General features: G+C 36.5%; 1 pseudogene; it reads right to left on the bottom strand.

Annotated features, from left to right (window-relative positions):
- Nucleotides 1-23,043: 23,043 nt before the first annotated feature.
- On the bottom strand, nucleotides 23,044-23,984 carry LOC122204426 (annotated as a pseudogene).
- Between the last annotated feature and the right edge of the window lie 226 nt (nucleotides 23,985-24,210).

Below are 24,210 nucleotides of genomic sequence, written 5' to 3'. Positions count from 1 at the left end.
GTGACTGATCTCTCTACTGAAACTTGGCAGGCCAGAAAGGAATGGCAGGAGATCTTCAATGTGATGAATGGAAAAAATATGCAGCCGAGAATCCTTTATCTAGCAAGTCTGTCATTTAGAATAGAAGGAGAGATAAAGGTCTTCCCAAAGAAACAAAAACTGAAGGAATTTGTCACCACTAAACCAGCCCTACAAGAGATCCTAAGGGGGATCCTGTGAGACAAAGTACCAGAGACATCGCTACAAGCATGAAACCTACGGACATCACAATGACTCTAAACCCATATCTTTCTATAATAACACTGAATGTAAATGGACTAAATGCGCCAACCAAAAGACATAGGGTATCAGAATGGATAAAATAAAATAACTTCTTAATTCCGAGTTCCCATTCACCGTTTCCTTTCTGGAAATACCTCTCTCCTCTCATTTTTGTCCTAATGTTCCCTATTAAATCTTCAATGTAGGATTCTCATCTTCTCTATCTACAGTAGATAGCATGGCTAATTGGAATTTCAGTTTTCAAAGCAAGGAAAACATTCTTCTTTGTTTTTTCATCAGTGTTTCATTAACTTCTTGTGACAGTTTGCTGCTTCTCCTCAGTGAATTAGACTGCTTAGTTTTCTTTTTAGAGCTAAAAGTCAACTAAAACCTACAGTTGAGTATTCCACAATCACACACAACTATTAGTAGTGGTGAGGGAGAGGGAAGAACAAAGCTTTCTGCTCAACAGAACATCATATTATAAATTTTTATGCAATAGTAAAGTACTATGTCACATAAATACTTTTCTACTTCTGAGCCTTAAATGTTTATTTCCAGACCCTCACCAGTGGTTCTGGTAACCAATTTAAATCCTCCTTTGTTTTCTTCTAAGAGACTTTGTAATGCCAGAAGTGATTTAAAGTTGAATATTTAAATAGTATAGAAGGTAGTAACTTTTAGTTACATTAGGGATGATGTTTCAAGAACTAATTATACTTTTTAAATAGTAATTTTTCTTCTCGGAATTATTACTTCCCTGACTATACAGATAATACATAGTATAGAAATTTGAGAGGTTCTGGAGTATCCAAAGGGAAAACTGAAAGTCAATCATAATTATAGAATAAATACTAAAATTTTGACATCTATTCATATACTGTATTTACATGCATAAGAACATATTACATTTCTTGACTTACTGGGTTTTTTTTTATAATTAACAATATATAGTGTATGCATTTCCCCATATTAGGCAATTTTAATGAATTTCATTATATCTTTAACTGATAAATAGGAAAAACATACAAAGAAGTGGAAATGAAACAGGTTTTTTGTTGTTGTTGGAGTCTCAGCAACTTTTCACTTTTTTGGCTTTTTGAAGGAATGACAAAGCTGGAGGACTGGGATTTTATTTCCTTCATTTAATTCCCTATGAGGAAAAAGGATGCACAGCCTCAAGGAGTATCCAACACACTCCTGCCTTTGCTTCCCAACTGTCACTTACACTGTAACAACTTTCTGGCCCTTGACCCCACTGTGTACTTCCAGGTTTTAGTGTTTTAATTCCATCTACACTTCTCTTCTTCCAGCACTCCAGGATTGTGTAGGTCTTAATTAGAAGAGCACAATTCTATTCATATTTTAAGATTCAAATATGTGCCAGGATCTTTGCTAAAGTTTGATGCCAAATATGTTCACTCAGTGTTGTGGGGATACATAAAAATGAAAAAGGCTCTACCTCTTTTTTTTTTTTTTTAATGTTTATTTATTTTTGAGAGAGAGAGCATGGGCAGGGCAGGGGCAGAGAGAAGGGCACAGAGGATCCAAAGCAGGCTCTGGGCTGATAGCAGCTAGCCCGATGTGGGGGTTGAACTCAACAACCATGAGTTTATGACCTGAGTCAAAGTTGGATGCTCAACTGACTGAGCCACCCAGGCACCCCAAGACTCTCCCTCTTGATGGGAAGACTAGAAAAGTTCCAGAAGAGCCTGTTGGAGTAAAACTATCTGTGCCTGTTCTTGGACATTGAATTTGCCACAAGAATTGGTGCTTTGTTTTAGCAGAAAGTATTTTGGCAGGACTCAAATTTCAAACTCATCTGAGGTGGATAGCCACTAAAATCTCTGCTCACGTATTTTATGCTTAGATCTGCTTATGTGTAGTTAGGGATCATCCAGTATTTAGGCAGAGCTTATACAGAAACCTGGACTCCTATTCTCTAGCTGTCTCTTTTCTGTGTTGTTGTTGTTGTTGTTGTTGTTGTTTGTGGTGTGTTTTTTTTTTTAAACATTTTTAACTGCTATGGTCTTCCTGAACTCTGTCCTTTGTTTCTTCAAGTCAATGAGATTGAATTTTCCATATGAATTTTAGTTAACCTCTAGTGATTATGACTTTGTCCTTCCCTTATCTTGAACTCACTAAAAGGGAAACTTACCTAGTGCTATTCTTTTTTACAAATGTTGACTACCCCCGTTCATTTTCTGAATGCTGTTGACTACTTCAAGAAGGCATTTTTTTGTTTGTTTTTATTCTTTTAATCTTTAATTTTTTTAAAAATTGAATTCCACTTAGTTAACATGCAGTGTAATATTAGTTTCAGGTTACAATTTGGTGATTCACTACTTACATACAACACCCAGTGCTCATCACAGCAAGTGATCCTCAATCCCCATCACCGGTTTAACCCATCCCCCACCACCTCACCTTTGGTAACCATCAGTCCTCTAGAGTTAAGAGTCTATTAATTGGTTTTCCTCTCTCTTTTCCCCCCTATGATCATTTATTCTGTTTCTTAAATTCCACACATGAATTAAATCACATGGTATTTGTCTTTCTCTGACTGACTTATTTCACTTAGCATAATACTCTAGCTCCATCCACGTCATTGCAAATAGCAAGATTTCATTCTTTTTGATGGCTAAGTAATATTCCATTGTATATATAAACCACATCTTCCTTATTATAGAAAAGTCATTTAACATGAGATCTAACCCTTCTTAACAAATTTCTAAGTGTACAACACTATATTGTTAGCTATGGGAACAATGTTGTACCACAGATCTCTAGAACTTACTCATTTTGAATATCTGAAACTTCATACCTGTGGAATAACAACCCCCCCATTTACTCCTGTTCTCAACTTCCTGGCAACCACCATTCTACTCTCTGCTTCTGAGTTTGACTATTTTATTTAAAAAAAATTTTTTAACATTTATTTCTTATTGAGAGACAGAGAGAGACAGAGCATGAGCATGGGAGGGGCAGAGAGAGGGGAGGACACAGAATCTGAAGCAGGATCCAGGCTCCAAGCTGTCAGCACAGAGCCCAACGCGGGGCTCAAACTCACAAACTGTGAGATCATGACCTAAGCTGAAGTCCAATGCTTAACCGACTGAGCCACCCAGGCACCCCTGAGTTTGACTATTTTAGATTCATCATGGAGTCTGGGAGTATTTGTCCTTCATGACTGGTTTATTTCACTTAATGTAAGGTCCTCAAAGTTTATCCATGTTGTCACATGTGGTAAGATTTCTTTCATTTTTAAGACTGATTAATATTCTATTATATGTATATACCACATTTTCTTTAGCCATTCATCTATCCATCAACATTTAGGTTGTTCCCTCATCTTGGCTATTGTGAATAATGCTGCAATGAACATGGGAGTTCAAATATCTCTTTGAGATCCTAGTTTTAGGAAGTTGTAAAAGCCTTTTTTTTTGGTCTCGAGTTTGTTTGTTATTTACAGGAGAGTTGATTCAAGTGTTGTCATTATTAGAACATTTTATTTCATAGAATATGTACATATTATGAATATGTACATATTTTTTTTCCCACATTTATGTTATAAGTAAAATAAAAGGTTATATTTTCTTGTACTATCTTTATCTGATTATGAGATAAAAATAAAAGGATGGGGCAGGTTTCACTCTGGTTTTTGCTAAATAACTTGAATAACACGAAGACTATCTCTGACTTGAAAGTTTGATAAATTCATATGTAAAACTTTACCCAAGAACTACTAAATTTCAATTAGAAGTTGGTGAAAATAAAGATGAATTTTTTTTCCATCTAAGTTACCAGTCCCCATGTATTCATAGATGTCCTATGGAGTTAAGAATCATTGCTAGAGAATATATATAGGAGAGGAATTTTTGTGTCATAGTGTATATGCATATTCATCTTTTTTTGTAATGCTTATTTTTGTTTTAAGAGTTTTTAAAAGTTTAATGGTTTCTTTTATTTTGGGATATATATTAATCTTTGCTAATTTTCCAAATTTGTACCCAGGTAGAAGTGTTTAAGAGCTCCTTTTGCATGATATTCTTGTTGATACTTAATACTGGCTTATTTTTTAATTATTAATCAAGTCTGGTTAGTTCAGAGAAGCATTTTCTAAGCCTCTCATAACAGTAGGTATTATTTGAAAGGTGTTGGAAATTATATGGGGTACATGTGACACACTCTTCCTGAAGACGTTTCTATTTGGTTTTGTCACAAGGTTAAGTTCATACAAATCTGTAGAAGGAAGCAAGATAGATGCAGCCAAATGTTAACCCAGTAAAGTAGTGAGGGTAGTTACTGCATGTATAAAGTCTACATGTGTATAAGGTGTTGGTGCATCCCTGTGCAGGTTCTTTCAAGAGACCTTTGTAAACATTGCTGAAGGAATCATATTTTCTATTCTGTTGTGAGACCACTAGATGATGGCACAGACTAGCTTTTTCTTCATTCTTTCTTTTTTAGTACAAACCTGTGAGTGGAATTATGGGATCAACTCCATTGGTCTTGCTTATTTGCTCTTCAAAACGTTAATACTCCGGTTGCAATGAATTAGATTTTGTGTCTGTCCATATTATTGTCATAATTTAGTATTTAGCTACTTTTTGGGTGGGCAGTATCACATTTAAAAATATTTCAGGGCCATATTTCATTCTTTCTCATTGCCACGTAGTATTCCATTGTGTATATAAACCACAATTTCTTTATCCATTCATCAGTTGATGGACATTTAGGCTCTTTCCATAATTTGGCTATTGTTGAGAGTGCTGCTATAAACATTGGGGTACAAGTGCCCCTATGCATCAGTACTCCAGTACTCCAGATCCTCTGTCTCCCTCTTTTTCTCTCTGCCCTCTCCCAGTTGCTCCCTCTGTCTCCCAAAAATAAACATTATAAAAATATTTCATTTCTCTTATTACTTATGATTTGATTATCCTTTCATATTTTTGATATTGGTTGTAGGACTTTATGTTGTAGAACTTGCTATTTTTTATTGGATGTTTGTATTTTTTATGTATTTAAAATTTTTTTAATGTTTATTTTTGAGACAGAAAGAGACAGAGTATGAATGTAGGAGGGACAGAGAGAGAGAGAGGGAGACACAGAATCTGAAGCAGGGTCCAGGCTCTGAGCTGTTAGCACTGGGCCCGATGCAGGGCTTGAACTCCTAAACCGTGACATCATGACCTGAGCCAAAGTTGGATGCTTAACCGCTTGAGCCACTCAGATGCTCTGTTTATGTTTTTTAGAAACATATTCTCGACTAATCCTTTTTTTGTTTCTGTGTACTACAGATAAATTTTCCCATTTATGTCTAATGTTTACTTTCTCAATGGTGTCTTTTGTTATATAGAACACTTAATTTTAAGGAGGTTGAATTTCTTGTTCTTTTCCCTTTTTGGTTTTTAGCTTGTTTAACAAATACTTTTACTGTGTGTATGTCATAAAAATATTCTTCCATAATTTTCTATAGAAGTTCTAAAATTTTGCTTTTTATAATTTTGACTAATCAAATTTATATATAGCATAAGGTAGACATTTATTGTTATCTTTCTAGTCAGTATGAATAATCAATAACCAAGCATGATTTATCAAATAGTCCATTTGCTATGTACTGATTTATAATGCTTTAACATTTATCAAACCCTCTGATGATATCTGTTATCAAACTCTATTTTTTGAATTGAAGATTAATTTTATTATATATACCAGTATAAGTAGGAAATAAAAAGAAAGATTATTTAAAAAAATTTTTAAATATGAAATTTATTGTCAAATTCATTTCCATATAACACCCAGGGTTCATCCCAACACCCAGTGTTCTCCATACAACACCCAGTGTTTTCCTCAATGCCCTTCACACACTTCCCCCTCCCTTCCACACCCCATCAACCCTCAGTATATTCTCAGTTTTTAAGAGTCTCTTATGCTTTGCTCCCTCCCTAACTTTTTTTTTTCTTCCCCTCCCCCATGGTCTTCTGTTAAGTTTCTCAGGATCCACATAAGAGTGAAAACATTTGGTATCTGTCTTTCTCTGTGTGACTTATTTCACTTAGCATCACACTCTCCAGTTCCATCCACATTGCTACAAAAGGCCATATTTCATTCTTTTTCATTGCCACGTAGTATTCCATTGTATATATAAACTACAATTCCTTTATCCATTCATCAGTTGATGGACATTTAGGCTCTTTCTATAGTTTGGCTATTGTTGAAAGTGCTGCTATAAACATTGGGGTACAAGTGCCCCTATGCATCAGTACTCCTGTATCCCTTGGGTAAATTCCTAGCAGTGCTATTGCTGGGTCATAGGGTAGGTCTATTTTTAATTTTTTGAGGAACCTGCACACTGTTATCCAGAGGGGCTGCACCAATTTGCATTCCCGTCAACAGTTCAGGAGGGTTCCTGTTTCTCCACATCCTCGCCAGCATCTGTAGTCTCCTGATTTGTTCATTGTAGCCACTCTGACTGGCGTGAGGTGATATCTGAGTGTGGTTTTGATTTGTATTTTCCCTGATGAGGAGCGACGTTGAGCATCTTTTCATGTGCCTATTGGCCATCTGGGTGTCTTTAGAGAAGTGTCTATTCATGTTTTCTGCCCATTTCTTCCCTGGATTATTTGTTTTTCGGATGTGGAGTTTGGTAAGTTCTTTAAGATTTTGGATACTAGCCCTTTGTCTGATATGTCATTTGCAAATATCTTTTCCCATTCCATTGGTTGCCTTTTCATTTTGTTGATTGCTTCCTTTTCAGAAGCTTTTTGTCTTGATGAGGTCCCAATAGTTCATTTTTGCTTTTAATTCCCTGGCCTTTGGAGATGTTTCAAGTAAGAAGTTGCTGCAGCTGAGGTCAGAGAGGTTTTTTCCTACTTTCTCCTCTAGGGTTTTGATGGTTTCCTGTCTCACATTCAGGTCCTTTATCCATTTTGAGTTTATTTTTGTGAATGGTGTGAGAAAGTGGTCTAGTTTCATTCTTCTGCATGTTGTTGTCCAGTTCTCCCAGCACCATTTGTTAAAGAGACTGTCTTTGTTCCATTGGATATTCTTTCCTGCTTTGTCAAAGATTAGTTAGCCATACTTTTGTGGGTCCAATTCTGGAGTCTCTATTCTATTCCATTGTTGTATGTGTCTGTTTTTGTGCCAATACCATGCTGTTTGATGATTACAGCTTTGTAGTAGAGGCAGAAGTCTGGGATTGTGGTGCCTCCTGCTTTGGTTTTCTTCTTCAATATTACTTTGGCTCTTTGGGGTCTTTTGTGGTTTCATACAGATTTTAGGATTGCTTGTTGTAGTTTCGAGAAGAATGCTGGTGCAATTTTGATTGGGATTGCATTGAATGTGTAGATAGCTTTGGGTAGTATTGACATTGTAACAATATTTATTCCTCCAATCCACGAGTACAGAATGTTTTTCCATTTCTTTATATCTTCTTCAATTTCCTTCATAAGCTTTCTGTAGTTTTCAGGATACAGATTTTTTACATCTTTGGTTAGGTTTATTCCTAGGTATTTTATGCTTCTTGGTGCAATTGTGAATGGGATCAGTTTATTTGTCTTTCTGTTGCTTCATTATTAGTGTATAAGAATGCAACTGATTTCTGTACATTAATTTTGTATCCTGTGACTTTGCTGAATTCATGTATCAGTTCTAGCAGACTTCTGGTGGAGTCTATCGGATTTTCCATGTATACTATGATGTCATCTGCAAAAAGGGAAAGCTTGACATCATCTTGGCCCATTTTGATGCCTTTGATTTCCTTTTGTTGTCTAATTGCAGATGCTAGCACTTCCAACACTGTGTTAAACAACAGCAGTGAGAGTGGACATCCCTGTCGTGTTTCTGATCTCAGGGGGAAAGTTCTCAGTTTTTCCCCATCGAGGATGATGTTACTGTGGGTTTTTCATAAATGGCTTTAATGGTGTTTAAGTATGTTCCTTCTATCCCGACTTTCTCAAGGGTTTTTATTAAGAAAGGATGCTGAATTTTGTCAAATGCTTTTTCTTCATCGATTGACAGGATCGTATGGATCTTTTTTTTTCTTAATGTGATGTATCAACATTGATTGATTTGCAAATGTTGAACCAGCTCTGCATCCCAGGAATGAATCCCACTTGATCATGGTGAATAATTCTTTTTATATGCTGTTGAATTTGATTTGCTAGTATCTTGTTGAGAATTTTTGCATCCATATTCATCACTGGCCTGTAGTTCTCTTTTTTTGCTGGGTCTCTGTCTGGTTTGGGAGTCAAAGTAATGCTGGCTTCATAGAATGAGTCTGGAAGTTTTCCTTCCCTTTCTATTTTTTGGAACAACTTGAGAAGGATAGGTATTATCTCTGCTTTAAATGTCTGGTAGAATTCTCCTGGGAAGCCATCTGGTCCTGGACTCTTATTTGTTGGGAGATTTTTGATAACTGATTCAATGTTTTCGCTGGTTATGGGTCTCTTCCAGTTTTCTATTTCTTCCTGTTTGAGTTTTGGAAGTGGGTGTGTGTTAGGAATTTGTCCATTTCTTCCAGGTTGTCCAGTTTGTTGGCATATAATTTTTCATAGTATTCCCTGATAATTGCTTGTATCTCTGAGGGATTGGTCATAATAATTCCATTTTCATTCATGATTTTATCTATTTGGGTCATCTCCCTTTTCTTTATGAGAAGCCTGGCTAGAGGTTTATCAATTTTGTTTATTTTTTCAAAAAAACCCCTCTTGGTTTCATTGATCTGCTCTACAGTTTTTTTTAGATTCTATATTGTTTATTTCTGCTCTGCTCTTTATTATTTCTCTTCCTCTTCTGGGCTTGGGGTGTCTTTGCTGTTCTGCTTCTATTTCCTTTAGGTATGCTGTTAGATTTTGTATATGGGATTTTTCTTGTTTCTTGAGATAGGCCTGGATTGCAATGTATTTTCCTCTCAGGACTGCCTTCGCTGCATCCCACAGCATTTGGACTATTGTATTTTCATTTTAATTTGTTTCCATATATTTTTAAATTTCTTCTTTAATTGCCTCGTTGACCCATTCATTCTTTGGTAGGATGTTCTTTAACCTCCATGCTTTTGGAGGTTTCCCAGACTTTTTCCTGTGGTTGATTTCAAGCTTCATAGCATTGTGGTCTGAAAGTGTGCATGGTATGATCTCAATTCTTTTATACTTATAAAGGGCTGTTTTGTGACCCAGTATGTGATCTTAGAGAATGTTCCATGTGCACTCAAGAAGAAAGTATATTCTGTTGCTTTGGGATGCAGAGTTCTAAATATATCTGTCAAGTCCATCTGATCCAATGTATCATTCAGGGCTCTTGTTTCTTTATTGATCCTGTATCTAGATGATCTATCCATTGTTGTAAGTAGGGTATTAAAATCTCCTGCAATACCACATTCTTATCAATAAGGTGCTTATGTTTGTGATTAATTGTTTTATGTATTTGGGAGCTCCCGTATTTAGTGCATAGACATTTATAATTGTTAGCTCTTCCTGATGGATAGATCCTGTAATTATTGTATAATGCCCTTCTTCTACTCTTGTTACAGCCTTTAAGTTAAAGTTTAGTTTGTCTGATATAAGTATGGCTACTCCAGCTTTCTTTTGACTTCCAGTAACATGATAGATAGTTCTCCATCCCCTCACTTTCAATCTGAAGGTGTCCTCAGGTCTAAAATGAGTCTCCTGTAGACAGCAAATAGATGGGTCTTGTTTTTTTATCCATTCTGACACCCCATTTCTTTTGGTTGGTGCATTTAGTCCATTTACATTCAGTGTTATTATTGAAAGATATGGGTTTAGAGTCATTGTGATGTCTGTAGGTTTCTTGCATGTAGTGATGTCTCTAGTACGTTGTGGTCCTTGCAACATTTTATTCACAGAATCCCCTGTAGGATGTCTTGTAGGGCTGGTTTAGTGGTGATGAATTCCTTCAGTTTTTGTTTGCTTGGGAATACCTTTATCTCTCCCTCCATTCTAAATGACAGACTTGCTGGAATAAAGGATTCTCAGCTGCATATCTTTTCTGTTCATCACATTGAAGATTTCCTGCCATTCCTTTCTGGCCTGCCAAGTTTCAGTACATAGGTCTGCTACTGTTCTTATGTGTCTACCTTTTAAGTTATAGCCTCTTTATGCCTAGCTGCTTTCAGAATTTTCTCTTTATGCTTGTATTTTGCCAGTTTCAGTATGGTATGTTGTGCAGAAGATCGATTCAAGTTACATCTGAAGGGAGTTCTCTGTGCCTCTTGGATTTCAATGCCTTTTTCCTTCCCCAGATCAGGGAAGTTCTCAGCTATGATTTGTTCAAGTACACCTTCAGCCAGCCCCTTTCTCTCTCTCTTCTTCTTCTGGAATTCCTATGATACCGTTATTGTTCTGTTTGATTGCATCCCTTAGTTCTCTAATTCTCCCCTCATTTTTTTATCTCTCCTGGATTTTTTATCTCTCTTTTTCTCAGCTTCCTCTTTTTCCATAATTTAATCTTCTAATTCACCTATTCTCTCCTCTGCCTCTTCAATCCGTCCTATGGCCACCTCCATTTTATTTTGCACCTCATTTATAGCACTTTTTAGTTCCTCATGACTATTTTTTAGTCCCTTGATCTCTGTAGCAATAGATTCTCTGCTGTCCTCTATGCTTTTTTCAACCCCAGAAATTAATTTTATGACTATTTCTGAATTTTTGTTCCATTATATTGCTTAGATTGTTTTTGATCAGTTCATTAGCTGTCGCTATTTCCTGGAGTTTCTTTTGAGGAGAATTCTTCCATTTAGTCATTTTGGGTAGTCCCTGCGGTGGCTCCAAACTGAAGGGCACTTCCCCTGTGCTGTATGGAGTAACTTGTGTTGGTGGGCCGGGCTGCAGTCAGACCCTATGTCTGCCCCCAGCCCACCACTGGGGCCACAGTCAGACTGGTGTGTACCTTATCTTCCCCTCTCCAGGGGCAGGACTCACTGTGGAGTGGTGTGGCCCCTGTCTGGGCTACTTGCAGACTTCCAGGCTTGTGGTGCTGCTTCAATGGGATCTAGCCAAGGGTGTATTCACCGGGCTGGATCCGCAAGGTGCACAGGGGCAGGAGGGGCAGGTTTAGCTCCCTTTGAGGTCAGTGGTCTCCTGCGGGAGGGGCCCTGAAGCATTGGGAGGGAGGCAGGCCTGTCAGAGGGATGGATCTACAGAAGCAGAGCCTTGGGCGTTTGCACAGTGCAAGCAAGTTCAGTGATGGGAACTGGTTCCCTTTGAAATTTCGGCTGAGGGATGGGAGAGGGAAATGGCACTTGCCAGCATCTTTGTTTCCCCCCGCCGAGCTGAGCTCTGTCTTCCGGGGCTCAACAACCCTCCCTCCTGGCATCCTCCCACCCTCCCAGCTCTCCGAGAGCAGAGCTGTTGACTTTTAACATTCCAGATATTACGTTCCGCTGGCTGTCAGAACTCACGGAGTCTGGCTCCTCTGCTTTTCCAAGTCAGACTTTGGGGGCTCTGCCTTGCTGGGAGGGCTGCCCCTCCACTGCCTTGGCTCACTCCTGCCAGTCCGTGTAGCATGCACCGCCGCTCTCCCCTTCCTACCTTCTTCCGGGGGCCTCTCATCTACACTTGGCTCTGGAGAGTCCATTCTGCTAGTCTTCTGGTGGTTTTCTGGGTTATTTAGACAGATGTGGGTGGAATCTACACGATCAGCAGGACGAGGTGAGCCCAGCGTCTTCCTATGCCGCCATCTTCCTAGGTCCTCCCAAACTCTTGTAGATCCTTGGGATGTTTCTGAATTTTCTTTTATATTTTGTTGATTTCCTTGTCTTTTTATCTTCACCAATACTACATTATCTAAATATCGACAACTTTATAATCATTCTTGATATCTGATAAAGTGGTTACCATCTCCTTATTCTTATTCTGCAATATTTTCTTAGTGAATCTTGATCTTTTGTTCTTTTATGTAAATTTTAGGATCAACTTAATGAAGTCCAAAGAGGAGAAAGAAAACCTCACTCCATTAGACTTTTGATAGAATTACATTAGATTTAGAGCGAATGTTGGGGATAAATATTTTTGAACTTCATAACTATATGTAAAATATAGCTCCCTGATTATTTAGATTTCTTTTTTTTTTTTTAATTTATTTTTGAGAGAAAGAGAGACAGAGCATGAGCAGGGGAGGGGCAGAGAGAGACACACACAGAATCCGAAGCAGGCTCCAGGCTCTGAGCTGTCAGCACAGAGCGTGATGTGGGACTTGAACCCATGAACTGCATGATCATGACCTGAATCAAAGTCAGCTGCTTACCTGACTGAGCCACCCAGGTGCCCCTCCTATTCTGTTTTTTAATAAAGATTTAGAAGTTTCCTTATAAAGTATTTGATATTAAAGAATTGTTTTAATGTTTATTTATTTTTGAGAGAGAGACAGAATATAAATGGGGGATGGGCAGAAAGAGATGGAGACACCGAATCTGAAGCAGGCTTCAGGCTCTGAGCTGTCAGTACAGAGCCTGATGAGGGGCTCGAACTCACAAAGTGTGAGAGCATGAGGTGAGCCAAAGTCCGACGCTTACCTGACTGAGCCACCCAGGCACTCCACGATCTTTTTATTAGATTTATTCATAGGTACTTGATATATATGTTGCTATAGAGAGATTCTTTTAAAAATATGTATATATTTAAACATTTTAAATTATAATTTAAAAGATTTAAATATAATTGACATACATTTTTTTCAGGTGTACACCTTAGTGATTTAACAACTTCTCTGTATAAAATATGTATATTTTTAACCAGCGTGGTTGGTATAGAGACCACAATTAATTTTTTTTTTTTAAATATTGATCTTTAGATTAAGCAAATATTATTAGTTCAAATAACTTGTTTATAACTTTTCTTCATTTCCAGGGCACCTGGGTGGCTCAGTCGGTTGAGCATCCTGACTTCAGCTCAGGTCATGATCTCACATTTCATGAGTTTAAGCCCTGCATCGGGCTCTGTGCTGACAGCTCAGAGCTTGGAGTCTGCTTTGGACTCTGTGTCTCCTTCTCTCTCTGCCCCTCCCCTGCTCACACTCTGTCTCTCAAAAATAAATAAACATTAAAAAAAATTTGACTTTTCTTCATTTCCATTAGACAGTTATATTGTCTGGGAAAGTGATAATATATTTTTTTTAAGTGTTTATGTATTTTGAGAAAGTGTGTGCATGAGAGAGCAAGGAGAGGAGGGGCAGAGATAGAGGAAAAGAGAGAATCCTAAGGAAGTGCCACTCAGCCTGGAGCCCCACACGGGACTCGATCCCATCACCATGAGACCATGCCCTGAGCCGAAGTCAGGAGTCTGACGTTCAACCGACTGAGTCACCCAGGCGCCCCTCATTTCTTCCTTTGTATTCTTATTTATATATTATATTTCTTATTCTTTTCAAAATTGAATTCTAGTCCAATGTTGATAGAAAAGGCAAAAACAGGCATTTTTTTAAACTTTAGTTTTATTAAAAATTTTTTTTAAATGTTTATTTTTGAGACAGAGTATAAAGGTAGGGCAGGAGCAGAGAGAGAGGGAAACAGAGGATCTGAAGAGGGCTCTGCGCTGACAGTGGAGCCTGATGAGGGGCTTCGGCTCACTCTGAGATCATGCCCTGAACCTGAGTTGGATGCTTAACTGACTGAGCCACCCAGGAGCCCCTAAAACAGGCATTTTAAAGTCTTATTTTGAACATTAAAAGTAATATGTTTAATATTTCATCATTGCCTATGATATTTGCTGTGAAATTTTCATAGGTATCATTTATCAGGTTGAATAACTTCCTTTCTGTTCTAATTTGCTAAGATTTTTTAAAAAATTAATAATGCTTGTTGCATTTATCAAACGCTTTTCCTGCGTTTACTAAAATGGGCATACTTTTTTCCTCCTTTAATTGTTATTGGGAATTACATTACCATGTTTTCTAATGTTAAAACTTCTTTGGATCCCTGGGATGAATCTTACTTGGATATTAAGTACTACTATTTTATACATTGCTAGATTATATCATGAATATCTTACTTAGGATTTTTAGATCTATGTTTGTAGTAGTGACATATGTTTTCCTTTTTTTGTTCTTGTGCAGTTTTGTTTCACTTTATACTAGGTTCAAAATATTAGTTTGAGAAGCTCTTCTTTTTTTATTTTGCAAAACAAATGGATAGGATAGTTCCTCTGTTTTCAAAAATTTATTAGAGTTTTCTAGGGAAACTATTTTGTCCTGGCAACTTTTTAAGCAACTATTTCAGTACTTCCTTGTCTTTAGTATTTTTTCTGTTCTTTTTCAGTACTGTTTGAATTAAATGCTTAGTGCCTTAATTTCCAATCTTTATTTTCACATTCATGTTGAAAATTGAAATATCTATTTATTTATGCCTATATATTTCCTTTTAGAGTTGAATTATAGTAACTGGTTTTGGTGGTAATCTTATTGTCAAGTTCTAAATATTTTGTAATTTCCATCATGATTTCTTTTCTAGCCAATGAATCATTTAGAAGCATGTTTCAAGATTTCCAAATCTAAAATATTTGTAGGGTTATATTTTTGTTACTTATAACTAATTCTATTGTATCATAACTAGAAATTGTGGCTCATTTTATTTTTTCATTATTCATTAAGACTTGCTTTGTATTAGAAATACATGTTCTCTAGTGTTTCAATATAAAATTGTACGTATCTTACATATTATCTGATTTCCATATTAGAATATATATCTTCTTATATAATTATTTGTTTTAACTAATCTTAATAACTATAGAATTCAAATCTTCTATTTTCACATTTTTATACTACCAGTTTGAGAGAGGTGTGTATTAAAATCACCTACTTTTATTTAGTGTCTTCACAAAATTTGTGTGTTATAATTCTGGAGATTTTTGTCTTATTTTGAAGCTGTTTGTATGACTAGGTGGAAGATCATTTTTTCTTTCTGGCCTTTCTGCTTATATGATTTTTGCTTCAAGGCCAATTTTGTATACTCTCAGCAGTAACTTTCCTTTGGTTGGTGTTTGTCTGGCATGACTTTTTCTACTCCATTGCTTTAAACTTCCTTTTGTCAAGTTTTAAATGTTTTTCTTGTAAATAAAATACAGCTAGATTAATGAGAATCCAATCTGAGAATCTTTGTCTTCCACCTGGTTATGTTTAACATAATTATATGTATTGTGAAGAATCCTAATGTGTTTGAATATATATCTTTAATCTTATTTTTCTTATTTGGTGTTTTCTATCTACTGTACTCATTTATTTACTGCTTTTTTTCTCCCAACTTTCCTGACTTATATTAGATTGTGAAGTTTTATTTTCTTGAAAATTTGATATCTTATTTCTTTTGTTTTGGTATTAACACTTATTTTTAAGAGATGTTTGCTTAACATAGCAGAGTTTAAACCTAACTGACATACTTTAGTCTTCCTGAACAAATGCAAGGATCTTAGAATGTTTACTTCCAATTGCCAGCTTCTGTTATCATCTTCTATATTTTGGGTTTTAGAATTTTATTCCATGACCTTGTTTTTAAATTTTCAAAATGTTTTCCTTTTTAAAATAAGGCAACAATTTTATAGATTTATTGATATATTTATTCATTCCTTTTTGACTCATGCTTTTCTTCATTCCACTCTTTCCATCTAGATTGAATTTTCTTCTTCTTCTGTAGGCACATTTTTTAATAGTTTATTCAGTGGGTTATTTAAGTGATAAATATCTCTTAGCCTTTGTCTGGAAAGTTATTTATCTTCAGTCCTGAAAGATAATTTATCTACTTTAGAGTTTACAGTCATTTCTCTTCAGAAATTTGAAAATATGATTCCATTATCATCTGAATTCTATTTTCTTGATGCCATTTATATTTTATTCTTTGATGCATATAACAAACTACTCTCAAAATGTAATAGGATTGCTGGGGCACCTGGATGGCTCAGTTGGTTAAGTGTCCTACTCTTGGTTTTGGCTCAAGTCATGATCTCACGGGTTTGTGGGTTTGAGTCACACATTAGGATCTGCACCAGCAGTCAGGAGCCCTCTTAAGATTCTCTCTCTCTGTGCCTCCCTTTCTCTCTCTCTCAAAATAAGTAAATAAACTTAAAAACGCATATAATAGGATTGCTTATTATTAAAAGCAGACTGTGTTTCCTTTTTTAGAAACCATATTAAATGCTTTTTGTATAAAACGTTATGACTTCTTTTTAGACCCAATTCCATGTTTTATTACAGGCACTAGCTTTGCTAGCATATTTTATATTATTATAAATATTAGTGCTCATTTATTTAATATTGATGAAAAACTCTCAATACATGTTTTGAAATGTGGAATGTTAGTGTTCCTGCCAAATCCTAAAATAAGGTATAGATATAATATTTATGTATGATATACACAAAAGAAAAAGCAGGAAGAGGTCTTCTGTACCAACTATACAAAGAACCATAGTCTGGAGTTTGTCATTATGCTCTTTATCTTGTAAAAGGCAAGTCAAAGAAAATTCTGTATTTTATGTTTAGAAAACTAAGAGATGATATTAGGGAAGATACTAACAAGTTATAATATACTTATTGAAATATAATGTAACTTTGCATACACTATACTCTTGTATCATAATATTTGGAATTTATTATGATTACATTATGATACTTAACATAGCTCTTTAGACAAGGTGGTCAAATTCCCTATCTTAACCTGATGCTAGTAAACACATAAGAACTTTCAAGAATTTTTGTCTTCTGTCATACATGATTATTTTGTCATTTGTCTCTCTTCTGTAATTTACTTTTGCTTTATGTTCCTGAATTTTAATCTCAACTGGTATGCTGGCCTTTGTTTTGATAACTATTTGCTGTGAAGACAGAATTTCATTTTTAACAAATATTAGTATGGTGAATATTCTGTTTGTTATTTATAGTCTACTTCAATAATTTCTTTCATCACCGCCACAACATTGAGCCATTGATTATATTGTACTCTTTAAAATCCTTTGAAAATTAAATCTTTTAGATTTGATGCATAAAATTTATGTTTAATAGCTCTTTCTCACTAATTGCAATAGTGTTAATTATATTGGCCAAAATCTTAATTTTTTCTTTAAAAAATCAATAATATACATCTTGCATACATATTAACACTGATATCCTGTAATCAACTCAGTCATTGTGACAATGTAATTACTGTTAATTTAGATAGTCTCTAATCAATAGTGTCTCATAAAATGTAATCATTTTAAAATCCCATATCTGTGTAAGAATATGAGTAACATAAGAAAGAGTTCTTTCCATTAAGGTTATAGTTCAGTTTCTTGAACTTCAAATACCTGGTTCTTATTAAGTTCCATATCATAATAGGTCCTGAGAAATGTTAGTGATTATATAATTTAGTTGTTTTAAGAACAACAATGTTACAAGGTATATAGGTGATTATCATGTGAATGTAGAGGAATGGCTTTATCAAAAGTATCTTCATGGCCTTATGGGTATTGAAAATGAGACTGCAGAAAAATATTGTAGGAATAATGGAGGTCCTTTTACTATGGTCTATACAATGTGGCATGTCACGGGAACCAGTAGTTCCTGCAGAAAAAACTAGAAACAGATGGAAGACTTTAGCAGAAAGCATATTATGTGACAAAAGTTTACTTATGACTCTCTCCTCATTACTTAGAGTTTAAGTTTGTTTAATCTTCTGATACTTTGACTTTCTTCCTTCTCCCTTTCTTCTTGTCCCCCAGGAATGACGATGAAACACTGTTAACTGTTCAGTAGAGGAAACTATGTTTCAAAGGGACCATTAAAATTTATTTTTCATTACTCCCTTGTTGGAGTTGTAAACAATCTATTAAAAAGTTTTTCTTTTTAAATAGGATAACTTTTTTTTTTTCTAAAAGAAGCTTAAGGGTATTTATAATGACACTTAAAAAAATTCGTTTGCCACTCTTGCCTCCATTAGAGTCTGTCTTGCATCACACATTTAACTTGACAAGATTTCTGTGAATTTAAAAGATACGTATTTTTAATATTTGAAAAAAAACCTCTCAGGAAATCTTGTTAAGACTAGTTTCATACAGAAAAATCTCTTGGTGATGTGAAAAAACCGTCTATTTTATTTTGTGTATTTTATACATTTAGATATTTGAACCTTCTAATTGGTCACATAAATTGTTTCCTCCAAAAAGGAAACATTAAAGTAGCTTCTTCCTGAATGATACACTTACTAGTTTTCATTTAAATGTCTTGAAGAGTTGCCCAATTAGCTCATCATATTGATAGAGTATTTCAAAACTTGAGTATTTACCACAATTTACTTATTTATTTTTATAATCATAGGACATTTTTTGGTTTCTTTAAATGGAATAAAACCTTTAAAACATTTTTGTAAGAAATATTTGTAATCACAAGTCAAAAATTCCTGCCAGTATGCCACAGTTTAAATTTTTTGAATCCCCTGGGACTATCTTGCCACTGGACAGAGTGGTAAAATGATTTTAACTTCAAGTTTTGCAAGCATAGTGTATCTTATATTTATCAGTTATTACATTAGTAAATAGATGTGATCCAAATTTTTTTCTGTTAGTGAGGGTGTCAAACAGGGTAACACAGAAAGTAATATATCAATATGAAATTGGAAACTGATTTCCAGCTTGGACTCCAATCAGGATGTGACTCTTTCCAGCAGTGGAATTATATTAATCATTATTTTCTTTATCAGCAAAAACAAAACAAACAAACAAACATGGATTATGACAGAGTACATTGACCGGAGTCCAAGCACTTAGATTTTGGGATAAAAAGTGATTCATCGGGGAGCCTGGGCAGCTCAGTTGGTTGGGCGGCCGACTTTGGCTCAGGTCATGATCTCGTAGTTCGTGAGTTCGAGCCCCATGTCGGGCTCTGTGCCGACAGCTCAGAGCCTGGAGCCTGTTTCGGATTCTGTGTCTCCCTCTCTCTGACCCTCCCCCGTTCATGCACTGTCTGTCTCTGTCTCAAAAATAAATAAATGTTAAAAAAAATTAAAAAAAAAGATTCATCAATAGAGGGGAAGAGAGAAAGAGAGAGGGAGAGAGGTGATAGGTCTGAGAATTAAAAGAAATTCAGCTGGGGATGCTTCTAGGTGGCTCAGTCAGTAAAGTGTCTGACTTTAGTTCAGGTCATGATCTCACGGTTCGTGATTTTGAGCCCCACATCCAGCTTGCTGCTGTCAGCACAGAGCCATCTTCAGAGCCTCTGCACCCCTTTCTCTCTGCCCCTCCCTCACTCATGCTCTCTCTCTCAAAAATAAATATTAAAAAAAAGTTCAGCTGGGGGACGCCTGGGTGGTTCAGTCGATTAAGTGTCCGACTTTAGCTCAGGTCATGATCTCACGGTTTGTGGGTTCATACCCCGTGTCGGGCTCTGTACTGACGGCTCAGAGCCTGGACCCTGCTTTGGATTCTGTGTCTCCCTCTAGCTCTGCTCTTCCCCCACTCTTGCTCTGTCTCTCTCTCTCAAAAGTAAATAAACATTGAAAAAAATTTTAAAAAGTTCAGCTGGAACAAAGGGTGCAGAACAGTGGGAAGAGGTAAACATTGGTGAAAGGTGGGGCTAAAGAGTTATATAGGATCTAGATCTTAGAAAACTTTTCAGGTCATTTTAAGATATTTTTTTTTACTGCTTTTATCGAAGTATGATTGATAAACCAAAAACTCTAGATATTTAATTTGCGCAACTTGGTATGTTTGGAGATAACTACATACCTGTAAAACCATCATCTCTATCAATACCCTAGACTTATCTGTCACTTCCAGAAGTTTTCTCCTTCCCTCTTTGGTTTTTCTTTTTTTGGATGTTTCATTTTTGTGAATTTTTCCATTATTCTTGTAGCTTTGTATTGATGTCCTTGCATTTGAAAGTGCATTAACCTCTTCCAGTCTTTATAGACTGATTTTGGCAAGTAATGACTTTCTCCTGCTGGATCTTCAGACAGGACTACTTCCAGGATCTCTGTCAGATGGGGCCGGATCTGGGTCACAGGGCTGCTTCTATGTCTGCAGTTGGGTTTTTGGTTGGTGGCCTTGTTACCAGGAGTTTGTACATGTGGCTCATGCTGGGTCCCTGGGTGGACTTGTGCTCAAACAAGGGGATGCTTCCAGGTCCTCAGTCAGAACTGTGGTTGGGATGGAGGCTATTAGTAGGAGCCGTTTGGGTGTAGTTCCTGCCAGGTCTGCTTAAGAGCAGTTGCTGGACTAAGAACACGCAGTTGCTGGAGCTGAGTCTCCACATGGATAAGGCGGCTTCTGGGTCTGCCAGGTCCACAGTTGATGGTCTTTCTACCAGCGTGTTGGCCTGCTTTCTCAAACAACTTTTCTCAATCTTAGGCTCTACTGATATGTTTCATATTTGTAACTGGATCCTGAAACTTGTACAAAGACACTTTGCTCTGTGGATGGTTACCAAACCAGTGTTTCTGTGTAGGGACTAGAACTGGAGACTTTCTATTTTGCCATCTTGCTGGTGTCATGCTTTTATTTTAAGAATTTTGGAAATTATCAAAAGAACAGGAGGGAACCTGTGAAGAAGAAACATTTTGTACTGGGAAAATGGTAGGAAGACAATATGGTAGAAGATAACATGATGAGTGAAAGAAACATGTTTTACTTATTACATTTAGATGATAACACTGTGAAACAATTCAGAGAGAAATTTAGGATCCAGATCTTACAGATTTTGATTCATCATTTTATGGTGATTCATTGAGGCAATGAGAATGGATGAGTTTGCTGTAGGAGATAATACTGGAATTTTAGGTAGTGAACATTCTGTGGAGGCACATTAGCATCATGTCACTGTGTTTGAGGCAAACTTCTGAAGCAATTTTTTTTCCACCATGAAATCCTTCATTTCATTAGATGGGTAAAGATGATTTAAGTATCTTTTTATTATTACATGTTTGCTATTCTTGAAGTGAATGACATACATTTGACAAAGTGCTGGGCTCCAGTATTTCTAAATCATTGGTGTGGTAGTGAGGACACATAATTTTTAAAATGGCCTGAACTTCTTTTATATAGTTATAAGAGTAGAATTTGTCATCTATTTTGGGGATAGACACTCTTTTGAGAAGGACAACAATGAGGACTGCTTTTAGTTGTCTACTCATGTATTTTTATAGGGTTAAGCATAATGCTCGTAGAGGAAGGAAATAAATAGGACTCAGCAGAAGATGACTAGCTAGGAGCTAAACAGGGAAATGGCTTTAAGAGGCCTTGTGAGGAAGTATATTTAAGAGATACTAGGAGCAGTAATAATTCAAAATTAATATTCCCTGCACGCCCCCCCCCCCCCCCGCATCACTTTATCTTATTCTTAAGCTAAGCAGTCTGTTTAACATGACAACCTCTTAAATGTGTGTGTGTTTTGTATATACTCTTCGGGGTGTGAAATGGGCTGTGGAGAGCTTAAATACAATGAGAAATAATTATAAGATAATCAGAAAAGTGATAGAGAAGCACAATAGAGCAATCCGGAGAAAAAATTACTAAGAACTAGGAAAATATAAGAAGTCCTTAGCAATATTTGCAAGGGGGATACATTGTGTGCATTCATGCAAAATAAAGGTTATATTATTGTGATTTGGCACTAAAGGAAGAGGTGAATCCTGAATGCTGGAGACTTTGGGACCATCAGTGATTCTTAAAAATAACAAGTTTTTGAGATGGAGGATGAAAGAACAAGAGTGAGAAAGAGATGGAAATAGAGAATCACAAAATGACAGGAGGAGGGAAAGATATAAACAGTATTAGAAAGAATTAGATAAAAGGGATATACAGAGGAAAAGTTAGAAGTAGGAGCTAGTGAGGGAGAGAGAGAAGATGAGGTACATAAGAGAATGCATTAATAAGGATTTATATGGTTATAAGCAGTGGAAATTAATTCAGTTTATTTTAAAGGAAGTTTATTGTCTCACATAACTGAAAAGCCCAAGCATGAATGTTTTTAGGCCCACCTTGAACCAGGAGTTAATAATGACATCAAACCACCCTAATTCCTTCCCTCAGCTCTACTTTCCTCTTTGGTGATTTCATTTTCAGTCGGGCTCTCCCCATATATTGACAGAAATGGCCGGGAGAAGATCCAGATACATGTTCTACCTGTTAGAAATCCTTTGAAAAAAAGAGTGACTTTTCTCTGACACTCAGGCACCATTTTGGCAATTAAATATGATTAGCATGGCTTAGGTCATATAGCTACCCTGAATGAATCACTGTGAGCAGGAGATGTTCATTTTTCATTGGCCCAATCTGTGTTTCATGCTTATCATTTGATTCAGAGAATGTGGCCAGCCTCAGCCAACTATGGACTGAGAGTGGGAGAGAGTGGATTTCTTAAAATAAAAAGATGTGTTCTTTTATTAGATGAAAGGATGCTGGACAGACCAAAATAATATATACATATGTACCTTGAGGAGACAAAGAAGATAAAGAAGAGAGCAAAGAAGAGAAAGATAAAAGAAGGAACAAGGAGAAAAGAGGGGTGGAAAGGGAAGATGAGAGAGAGAGAGAGAGAGAGAGACAGACAGACAGACAGACAGACAGACACATAGAGACAGAGAGATATTCATCACGAACAGCATCCATCATGACCTCTGTGGGACCAAGAGGCATAGTTCCATATAACTAGAAGGACTGCTACAAAGATATTATATGAAAAGGTTTTCATGGAAATTTTCTATTGTATAAATGAGAGTTCCACATTTGGCTTTGCAAACACAATGCTCTCATCATACTGAGTTCTGCAACTTCATCTGTGACTACCAAAAATACATCTTTTCCCCAAATGTAGATACTACATGTCCTAAGCACTTTCATATTTTCCATGAGTGTAAGTGTCTACTCAAGACTTTCTTCATAGCCTCTTTCACCTTCTTATTCCTCAGGCTGTAGATGATGGAGTTCAACACCCAGTGATCTCATCAAACTTCATGTCCTTTGACTTGGGCTTCATGTACATAAAGAGGGCTGAATCATAGAGTAAAACTACTACAGCAAGGTGGGCTGAACAGGTTGAAAAGGCTTTCTTTCTCCCTTCAGTAGAGTTAAGTCTCAGGATGAAAGAGTATAAAAACACAAGAAATAAAAATTAACAGTAGGGAAGTCACTAAGAAAACAATACTTGCCACTGTTATGATAAGCACATTGATGGAGACATCTGAACATATGAGTTTAAGAAGGGCCAGTAACTCACAGGTAAGATGGTCGATGACATTATTCCCACAGAAAGGCAACACCATTGTTAGGACTGTTTGCACTGTGATCCAAGACCAAGCAGCCATGTGCACATAAAGCCCTCTATTCATGATGGTGGGGTACCTCAGTGGCTTGCCATTGGCCACATACCAATCATAGTCCATCACAGCCAGGAGGATACACTCAGTGCAGCCCAACCCAAGGAAGACAGCCATCTGCAGAGCACAGTCAATAAAAGAGATGGATTTTTCTCTCAGACCTTAATGTGAACATCAGAGGAATGGATGATGATGTATGACAAATGTCCAAGAATGAGAGGTTCCCAAGGAAGAAGTACATGGGGGTGTGGAGGCAAGAATCTAGGGTGTTGATGATAATCAGGAGACTGTTTTCCAGGGGGATTATCAGGTATCATGAGGCAGAACATGAACAAAGAAAGCTGGACCTCTTGGAATTGGGAAAGTCCCGCCAGAAAGAACTCAGTCACAGCTGAGTAATTTCCCATCTCTAAGTGCCCATGTCACTTGCAGAGTTCAGATAAGTATATGACTTCAGGAAATTTAAATTTATAATTTAGTTTAAACATCACTTTAACCTATAAAATTTTGATTTTTCATGTAGCTCTGGACATCAGGAAAGGTATGGATACAATTTTGCCTTTATTGATGCTGAAACTGAAGCACTGAGAGAGTCAGTACTTTGTAGGGCCATGCAGTATCAGGGGCAAAGTTATCAATGACCCTAAGAATTGTGCTGT

This window comes from Panthera leo, chromosome D4 (assembly GCF_018350215.1).
Source record: "Panthera leo isolate Ple1 chromosome D4, P.leo_Ple1_pat1.1, whole genome shotgun sequence".
Classification (NCBI taxonomy): domain Eukaryota; kingdom Metazoa; phylum Chordata; class Mammalia; order Carnivora; family Felidae; genus Panthera; species Panthera leo.
This window is presented reverse-complemented; position numbering and strand designations above follow the sequence as displayed.